We start from the raw sequence: 8,794 nt of genomic DNA on the forward strand, positions 1-8,794 counted from the left end.
CTCCGTTTCTCTCTGACTGAATCTCTCTCCCTCCTGTCCCTCCCTCTCTCTCAGACACACTCTTTCTCCCTGCTCCTTCCCTCTCCCTCTGACCCCGAGACTGGAGGTGGGGTGTGGTTGGTCCTGAGGCTGTGTGTGGTAGGGGTTGGTGAGTGGTGAGATGGGGTAGAGATGGAACTGCTGGAGGGAGGCAGAGACGGGCAGGACAGAGAGTGTGAGGGTGAGGGGAAAGTGAAGAGTGGAGGCAGGTGGAGAAACCGGGGTTGGGGCGGTTGGTGTGAGAGGGAGAACGAGGGAGAGTGAAAGGGGGAGGTTGTGAGAAAGAGTGAGTGTGCAGGGAGAGAGAGGGAGAAATGTGGAGTAACAGTAGGGGAGAGGTAATGGGGAGGCCAGGTTGGAGTTGGGGGAATAGAGGGAGTTAAACCCAGCTCCTGAGCTCAGGGCGCGGTGCCCTCCCCTTCCCTGAGGACCAGGACTCGGGGCTGAGTCTGTCTCTCTCCAGCTCAGCGTCTCCAACACAAAGACACACAACAACATCGGTCACTCTGCTGCTCGGCACGCTTTCATCAACATTTTTATTGGTTACAAATGAAAGTGATGGATACAGTCAGTGGGATGGTGCCTTTTCTCACTGGCCCCTGAGTTGTGAGAAACATTGAAATGTTTCCCTGTAACCCCCCTTGTGGGATAAGGATGGGCAAACCAGCGCTCCCCTCAGTCTGTTACCACAACGACAGGCTGCTCCATCGCTGAAACACTGAACTGAAATGAGAAAATTCGAATGGTGTGATTAATGAGGGAATTTCATGGATGGATGGATTTGGGTGAAGGGATATTTCAGCACATTCTTCAGCTGCTGCCTGAACTTAGTCTGGGTCACGGCATAAATCGCGGTGTTTGTGGAGCAACTGAGGAGCTGCAGCATGAAGCCCAATTCCTGCACAAAGGAATGGAGATGCACAGACCCATACCCAATATTATACATCCGGGCCCATATAGAATACAGCATTAACGTTGACCATAATAGGATGAAATTGGCCGAAATCACAAACAGTAAAATGATGGATTTTTTTCGGTTTCTCATTTCTGTGTCAGACTGAGCGTCCCCATTGGTGTGAGCGCGGAGTCTCCTGCGAGCTCTGCTGGTCACTAAAATGTGTCTGACGGTGAGAACATTGAGCAGCAGAATCAGGAGAAATGGGACACATGGGGTTAGAATGTAGTGGAGGAACTCGATTGTGACCCAGACACTGGAGAATGCAACAGCGTCTGTTACATCACAAAACCAGGGGGCGTTCTCCATCCGATACCGAGCCTCGAGCAAAAAATACCAGAAAACATTCTTTAAACAGCTCAGCACAGTCACTGCTCCCAGAACCACAGCCGCCATTTTCTCACTGCAATATTTACTTTTCAGCTTCTGGCAACAAATGGCCACAAACCGATCAAAGGTGAAAGTGACGGTGAACCAGACAGAGCAGTCAGTGGCTGCATAAAGCAGGACGGCGTGGATATTACACACGGGGACGGAGTGCCACAGGAAATGAAACTGTTCCCGATAAACAATGGGAATGTGTCTCAGGATCAGGTCGAGGATAATGACCAGGAGATCCACTGCTGCCATGGCCCCCAGGTAACGTCTGACACATGGAGACAATCCACAATCGTTATAAAGCAGGACGTAGATGGTCACTACGTTAACCGTGAGGAAGGAAAACAAACCCATTATCCATCAGCCTGGAGGCAAAGGGACCCGTTTGATCGGGGACCCAGTGAGATTTTCAAATGTGTCCCTGTATTCAGGGATTTATTAAAAAAATTAGAACTGGAATAACAAATGGGAATGTCAGAATTACTGACAAAAATGTGACATAAACCACAAGAAACCCTCCCTCCCCAAACACACAGAGACACATCCATAAGGACAGATGGTTTCTAGAACATTCCCACACACGCGATCACTCGAGAGCAGACACAGGTCACTCCATCCCAGTTCCTGATACAGAGGGTGGGAACGTTGCTGTCCTGAAGGATTCTCTCCCAGTTTCCTGAAGACAAACGGAGTTTGGGAATTGTCTGTATTTTGGCCTAAATTGTGGTCGATCCTGTGTCGTGAAGAAATGTAAATGCAGGGAAAACGTATTCACCCCTTTAACTGCCCGAGGGACCTTCGGAACAGTGTCTCTTTCTCCCTGGAACGGGATCTCTTCCCTCGGGATCTTATCGTTTGTTCAATTCACTGACGTCCGGCCGTTCACAAACAAACAACGTCAGGGACAGAACGTTCCAGGGGATGTCAGTTATAGAATTTCAGGGACAGAACGTTCCGGGGAATGTCAGTTATAGAATGTCAGGGACAGAACGTTCCGGGGAATGTCAGTTATAGAATGTCAGGGACAGAACGTTCCGGGGAATGTCAGTGATAGAATGTCAGGGGCAGAACGTTCCGGGGAATGGCAGTTATAGAATGTCAGGGACAGAACGTTCTGGGGAACGTCAGTTATAGAATGTCGGGGACAGAACGTTCCGGGGAACTCCGCGACCTGTCCATCAACTTTCACCCCTACCCAGCCCACAACATGATGTACTGTGCACAGGCTACATATCTGTCCAGCACCGGGAGCTGTACTGACCACATAACTGCTTTAGCTATAAACCTCAACCAGACAGTCTGACCAGCAAAGAGACCTGTGCAGTGATCACCCGTGAATTCATCTGAAACCCAGGAACAGCTACCCTCCCAGCATGTAGGACTGTGTACACCACCCCAGTGCATTGATCTGTAACCCAGGAGCAGTTACACTCCCAGCATGTCGGACTGTGTACACCACCCCAGTGCATTGATCTGTAACCCAGGAGCAGTTAACCTCCCAGCATGTAGGACTGTGTACATTCCCCAAATACATTTCTCAGTAACACTGTGTTCGATCCCTGCCCAACTTGGTGAAAGGACCTCCAGCTCACACCCATTTACAGTTCCATATCTATATTGTGCTATGACAAGGGGGTGCTGAGGGTGTGAACATCACTGCCAGAGAGAGACGGCGGAGGAATCAGTTTAAATATCACCACATGGGAGGGGTTTGGGGTATAGACAGAGATGGGGAGACCGAGAGACAGTGTCATGGAAGGATGTGCTCCCAGGTTTCTGAATGCTGAAACGTAGACACTTCGATAACATCCTGCAACATGAGCCCGTCTTCCCAGGAAAGGGACCACAATTTAGACCAAAATACAGACAATTTCCAAACTCCGTTTGTCTTCAGGGAAAAAGGGAGATTGGTGTGAGGTGAAATGATGGAGAGTTTTGAATGAGCATTTGTTCTACAGCTTTGTAAATGGGAGTAGTTACAACAGAATCTCTGACTCACTGGGCTGATTCTAACAATAATTTGCCTCAGTGCCATTGTCATTGAGTGTGACAGAGAGATTATCTGTACGAGGCCAAGCTGGATTCCTGGTGCTATCTTATTAAACTCAAACGCATTGACGATCCCCCCACCCCCCACACCCCCACCATGGTGTCCCTCTCATTCAGTACCAGCCCGATTCTCCCACCCATCATGGCTGGAGGGACTCACAGTCGCCCGGGGACCCCAGGATATTCCATGATCCCTGGCACTGGTGCCATCTTTAAAAGGCCAATGGGCACACGGCTGATCTTTCTCAGCTTGGAGCTACCTTGTACAATTTACCCCGAGCATGGCAGATAAGGGGCAATTACACCACGGTTTGTCGACAGGGGCACGGAGGTCCTGGTGGATGTGCAAGTACAGAGGGTGACAATTCTCTTCCCAGAGGGAGCCACACCACCAGACTCACCGAGCGTGGTCTGTGCTCCCCACCCAGTTCAATGCAGTATCTGCGGTCTGAAGAAATGTCCGGCAATACAGGACAAGCATCAATAACCTTCGCCGCTCTGTCAGGATAAGGGTCACTGTATTCTCTCTGCTCCCTCACACTCACGGTATATCTGTTACAGCACCGACCCCCGAATAAGGCTAATGCTCCAACACTGTCACTGTTGCATGCAGCACCTTCTCTCTCTCTCTGTCTCTCTCTCTCTCTCTCTCTGTCACCCCGTCCACTTTACCCCCCACATCAATTACACTGCATGGATACAACACTGACGACAGACTCCCTCTGAAAACCTCACGATTAGCCATTATCCTCAACTGCACCAGCACTAACAGCAGGACCACCCACCCCCACCATCCCTCCCTCCCTTTCTCCCATTCCTGGAGAAACAGCCTGGAGTAGGACAGAAAGGGCCAAGCCGGGTGGTAGAGTGCCTGATATCAGTTCCCTCACTCCCCTCCCCCAGCCATGGGGGGGGGGGCGGGGGAGGACCTTGGTAGGAGCTGGAGAGGACCGGGGCGCCTCGTGTGGAGATTCTGAAACATCCACGTCCTACCGACCGAGTAAGGAGCAATGTTCAGTGAAGGGCAATTCTCACTTTAAACCCACTGGCAGCTCCGTTTCCCCCCGGCACAACTTAGAAGCCGTGGCCCTGATGTCATCTCCCTTCTGTGTTGAGCTGGTACAAATGGACTCCCCACCGTCTCGGGGGGGCAGGAGGGTGGGCTCACAACACATCGTCACCACCCACCTCCCAGGAAGGGAGCACGGAGACTCCCTCCTACACCTCCCCCTGTAAACAGCTCAGATACTGAAACTAATCTGTGATAGTTACTGCTCTCCCCACTTGTCCTGACATCTTCAACAATCTGTGCTCATATACACCCAGTGCCCTCTGTTCCTGCAGCCCCTTTATCATGGCACAGCCTGTTTTAAACTGTCTTTCTTTATCTTTCATACCAAAGTGCATCACCTCACACTGCTCTGCATTGATCCCCGTCTACCAGCGTGTCACTGTCCTGTTAGAGTTCCACACTGTCCTCCATAGACTTTACAATTCCTGCAGGTTTGGTACCATTTACAAACGTTAAGATTGTCATAGTGTCACAGTCCTATGAAACAACTGAAATCCTGCCCCACATACACGAGTGTGAGCAAGTGAAATATTGATATATTCCCACGGACAGAGTCGAATAATGACATACTGTCAATGGAGCAACAAAAACCCTGACACATACGCGACAGAGTAGATGAAATATTGACAAACCACAGAGAAAAAGAAATCGGATAGGTTCCACTTATCTATATTCATCAGGGTATCATGGGATGAAGGTGAAAGTGTGTACTGTACCTTTAAGCGAGGGTGAATGCTGCTCTGAACTGAGAGCTTACTGAGATATCTCGGAGAACCTGTGATATGAGAGGATGGCAGAAACAGAAACAGTATATTGCTGTAGAGCTGGAGTTGGGTTATAAGCAGTTAAGAGATAGAGGGTCTCTTTCAGTTCACTTTCCGTGTTAAAAATACATTGTTGTTTGTATTTCAACAGTGGAATTTGGGAGTTCTCTGTCACTCATACTTTACCTGTTTACGAGGCGAATTGAGCATTTAATTATGTTTAGTTTAAATTACCAGATGAGATCTATGCCGTCCCCTAACAATTGCTGTGTGTGTATCTGTGTGTCTCTGTGTGGGGCAGGTCTGGCTGTCTCTGTGCTGCTGAAAGTGATGCAATGCCTCATTCTGCTGACCTCCACACGCCACTGCACGGCATTGGCAGAGTGTGAAAACCAACAAGGATCCATTCAGAGAAGGGGAGAGGGGGGGAGAGGGGGGGAGAGGGCAGCTGCTCACAGCACCATCCAAACGGATGTCTCATCCATGTACTGATCTAAATGTCATTTAAACGTTGTAACTGTCCCTGTTTACGCAAGTTTATTCCACACACAAGCCAGCTTCTGTCTCAAATAATTATCTCTCCTTGAAGCTCAATCCCTCCTTTTCCAGCAACACCCAGGTTAATCTCTTCTGAACCCTCTCCAGCTTAATAATATCAAGGTCAATAATATCAAAGTGAATCGTCAAATTATTTTATAAGGGCCTGTTTCCACACTGTAAGTCTAATCTAATCTAAACCTATGCCCTCTAGTTGTCGGTCGATTAGCTCAGCTGGTTAGAGCATGGTGCTAATAACGCCAAGGTCGTGGGTTCAATCCCCACACTGACCGTCTCGTCAGCTGTGCTCTGTCACGGTGGCACAGTGGTTAGCACTGCTGCCTCACAGCGCCTGTAGACCCGGGTTCAATTCCCCACTGACTGTGTGGAGTTTGCACGTTCTCCCCGTGTCTGCGTGGGTGTGCTCCGGTTTCCTCCCACAGTCCAAAGATGTGCGGGTCAGGTGAGTTGTCCGTAGTGTTAGGTAAGGGGTAAATGTAGGGGTATGGGTGTGTTGCGCTTCGGCGGGTCGGTGTGGACTTGTTGGGCCGAAGGGCCTGTTTCCACACTGTAGGTCTAATCTAAAGGGTAGTAGATCAAAACTAGAGGACATAGTTGTAAGGTAAGAGGAGGAACATTTAAAAGTGACCTAAGGGGCAGCTGTTTCACCCAGAGGCTATGGAATGTCCAGACTGGACACAGTATTCCAGAAGAGGTCTCACCAATATCCTGTACAACCTCCACATGACGTCCCAATTCCGATAATCAAAGGTCTGACCATTGAAGACAAGTGTGTTAAACACCTTCTTAACCACATTATCTATATGAGATGCAACTTTTAATGTATTAAATCTGATGGCCGAGGTCTCTGTTCTACAACACTGCCAAAGGCCCTACGTTTAATTGTATAAGTCCTCCTCTTGTTTGATTTACCAAATCCAATACCTCGCATTAATCCAAACTAAAATCCATCTGCCACGCCTCGGTCAGTGAGTGATATTACCACCTCCTCACCTTCCCCGTTTAATTTGAAAATGCCCCTCCCCCTCTCCAGGAGGCCTGCACACTCCGGCCTTGATTTTCACAAAGACCCTGAGCTTGGTTTGCCTTGTGTGGTTAGGGGGAGGAGGGATGGAGTGCAGACACAGTCAGTGGGGAGGAGAGGCTGGACAGTAATCAGCGGCCTGGTATGCTTTCATGGTTTTAGCAGAGGGCAGACACACGTGAGAGTTGCGTTCTACTGATCGGTATTTTGGGACAAGAAATTATGGTCCTTCTCCGTGTCTGGTGTTCAGTAATAAATATCTATTTGAGACCCTTCATTGGGCAGAGTATGCCTGCAGGATTTCATTCCCTAATATTGCAGACTACAGATAATAGCGATTAAAGATGTTCATAGTTAATTTTGATCTTGCAATTGTTTAACAAAACAAAATATTTTGTGTAGTTCAGTAATGGTAACCTGATTATGATAAATCCACACCGAGCTGAACGCTGCCCCTTAAAATGTGACCCAAAATCTGGGTACAGTAGTGTAGTGGGTAGTGTCCCTGTCTCTGAGCCATGGCTCAGGGTTTGATTCCAATTCCTGAAATTGTTTGGTAGTGTTCCTAGCTCTGGACCAGAAGCTGTGGATTCATGTCCTGCCTGTTGCAGAGGTATGTCACAGCATGTCAGGACAGGTTGATGAACAAACACACAGGAGAATAATGTTCCAGCTTTATGGGTATTGCCGAGTGGTGCTCGTGTCCCTACCTCCGGGCACAAAGGTCTAGGTGTAAATCCCACAGAAGTGTCTCCTAATATATCTGAACAAACTGATGAAACTGGTTTTAGAATTGTGACTTGATGGAGAAAGAACAGGTGTGGGTGTTGAATTTCAGCATTTTGGCCCGGGATTATTGAAAGTACAGCCATTCGTGTTGATTGAAGTCACATTTCGCAGCAGTAAAGGTTTATAAAATCAGAACGGTCATGGATAGGGTTTGTAGTCAAGGTTTTTCCCCAGGTTAGGGGCGTCAAAAACTAGAGGACATTGGTGGAAAGTGAGAGGGGAAAGGTTTTGAAGAGGCCTAAGGGGCACCTTTTCACACAGAGGGTGGTGTGTGTATGGAATGAGCTGCCAGAGGAAGTGGTGGAGGCTGGTACAACTCCATCATGTAAAAGGCATCTGGATGCTGACAGTCCTGCCGAGCCTTTCCAGCAATTTCGGTATTTGATAAAACAAAACATTCATTTTAACACAGGTATTTGTGTTAGCTGTTTGGATACAGAATTAGCTGGCCAATAGAAGGCAGTGAGTGGTAGTGGAAAAAAAAAATTCTGCCTGGAAGTCTGTGGTGAGTGATGTTCCACAGGGCTCTGTCCTTAGGCCTCTACTGTTTGTAATTTTTATTAATGACATGAATGAGGGGATTGAAGAATGAGTCAGCAAGATTGCAGATGACACGAAGGTTGGAGGTATCAGTGACAGTACAGAGGGCTGTTGTAGGCTGCAGCGGGACATTGACAAGGTGCAGAGATGGGCTGAGAGGTGGCAGATGGAGTTCAACCTAGATAAATGAGATGTGATGCATTTTGGAAGATCAAATTTGAAAGCTGAGTACAGGATTAAGGATAGGATTCTTGGCAGTGTGAAGGAACAGAGAGATCTTTGTGTGCAGGTACATAGATCCCTTAAAATGGCCACCCAAGTGGACAGGGTTGTTAAGAAAGCACATGGTGCTTTGGCTTTCATTAACAGGGGGATTGAGTTTAAGAGTCGTGAGATCTTGTTGCAACTCTATAAAACTTTGGTTCGAACGCACTTGGAATACTACGTCCAGTTCTGGTCACCCTATTATAGGAAAGGTGTGGATGCTTTGGAGAGGGTTCAGAGGAGGTTTTCCAGGATGCTGCCTGGACTGGAGGGCTTATCTTGTGAAGAGAGTTTGACTGAGCTCGGACCTTTTTCATTGGAGAAAAGGAGAAGGAGAGGGGACCTAATTGAGGTATTCAAGA

General features: G+C 48.3%; 1 non-coding gene across 1 annotated transcript; it reads left to right on the forward strand.

Annotated features, from left to right (window-relative positions):
• The first annotated feature begins 6,013 nt into the window (after positions 1-6,013).
• On the forward strand, positions 6,014-6,087 carry trnai-aau (transfer RNA isoleucine (anticodon AAU)). The gene has a single exon. It is a non-coding gene; the product is annotated as a tRNA-Ile (tRNA).
• The last annotated feature ends 2,707 nt before the right edge of the window (positions 6,088-8,794 follow it).

Source organism: Hemiscyllium ocellatum, chromosome 29 (assembly GCF_020745735.1).
Source record: "Hemiscyllium ocellatum isolate sHemOce1 chromosome 29, sHemOce1.pat.X.cur, whole genome shotgun sequence".
Lineage (NCBI taxonomy): Eukaryota > Metazoa > Chordata > Chondrichthyes > Orectolobiformes > Hemiscylliidae > Hemiscyllium > Hemiscyllium ocellatum.